Raw genomic sequence first — 1,408 nt, forward strand, 5'->3', positions numbered from 1 at the left:
TACAGGAAATAGAATCTCAGATGTAGAAGAGAAAATTTCTGGCCTAAAAAATCCACCAAGAAGTCTGAGAAAATTGCCAAAAAATTTTAGAATAATATACGAGAAATACTAGATACCATCAAATGTTCAAACATCCAGATTATAGGCATCCCAGAAGGCGTAGAGACTCATAAGGGCATTATTAATCTATTCCATGAAATCCAGCAAGAAAAGTTTCCAAACCTGGAGAGACACTCAAAGATTCAGTCCTAAGAAATACAAAGGATCCCAAATAGAATCAACCCAAGAAGATCTTCTCCAAGACACATTATAGCCATATTGACAAAAACCACAGACAAAGACAAGATACTAAGATTGTGTTAGTTAATTAAGTTTTCATTGGAAGAGGTTTTCCTTATGCTTAGATTGCTTTGAAAGTGTAGTGCATTCTTAGGCTCAAAACACAATGTGAGGGAACCAGCAGTTAGTATAATGGCTATGTCGCTGGACTCCCACGTAGTTGACTGCAGTTCGCATCCTGGACCCGGTGGCTTAAAACTCATGCCGGGCGTGTGTGTATGTGTGCCCAAGATTCCGAGAGGAGAATGGAGGAGAAGGGATTGAGGTGTGACCATGCCCCCTGGGGGTTGATTTCTCGCTTTCTGTCTCTATGTCTCTCTCTGTCTATCTGGTGAGCACACGTACTCTATAGCAAAAACCTCAAAAAAAAAAAAAAAAACCAAAAAAACAAACAAACAAAAAAAACACAATGTGTAGCTACAACAAAGATCTTTAGGTAGGAAAAACAGTTCCAGGATCTTTCTGCCAAAGATCTTTCTGGCATTCCAAGAAAACGTTCAAATTTTGGCTGAAAAATTACATGATTATCCCCTGAAAGTAAACTTCATTTAAAAACGTCCATTGAAAACCAGTGTAAAACTGCTTCCAAAACCAAACATTGATGCAGAGCAAAACTGAACATCACAAGTTGTTCAACTTCTAAAGTAAAGTAAGTGATACAAACAATTTTGTGTTAGTTAATTCTTAAGTTTTCATTGGAAGAGTGTTTCTTAACAACTTTGTGTTAGTTACTTCTTAGCATTTCTTTGGAAGAGGGTTTCTTTATGCTTTGTTTGACAGAAAGTGTAGTGCATTCTTAGGCCCCAAACTCAACTTGCAGCTACAACAAAGATGTTTAGGTATGAAAAACAGCTCCATGAGTGGAGTCTTTCTTTTTTTCTTTTCTTTGGAAAGGTTTTTTCTATAGGGCACGTGCACTCACCAGACAGACAGACAGGGAGACAGAAAGCGAGAAATCATCCCCCGAGGGGATGGCCACACCACAATCCCTTCTCCTCCATTCTCCTCTCGGGATCTTGGGCATGCATGCACATGTGCCCGGCATGAGTTTTAAGCCACCAGGTCTGGG

Source organism: Tupaia chinensis, unplaced genomic scaffold, assembly GCF_000334495.1.
Source record: "Tupaia chinensis unplaced genomic scaffold, TupChi_1.0 Scaffold000678_1, whole genome shotgun sequence".
Lineage (NCBI taxonomy): Eukaryota > Metazoa > Chordata > Mammalia > Scandentia > Tupaiidae > Tupaia > Tupaia belangeri.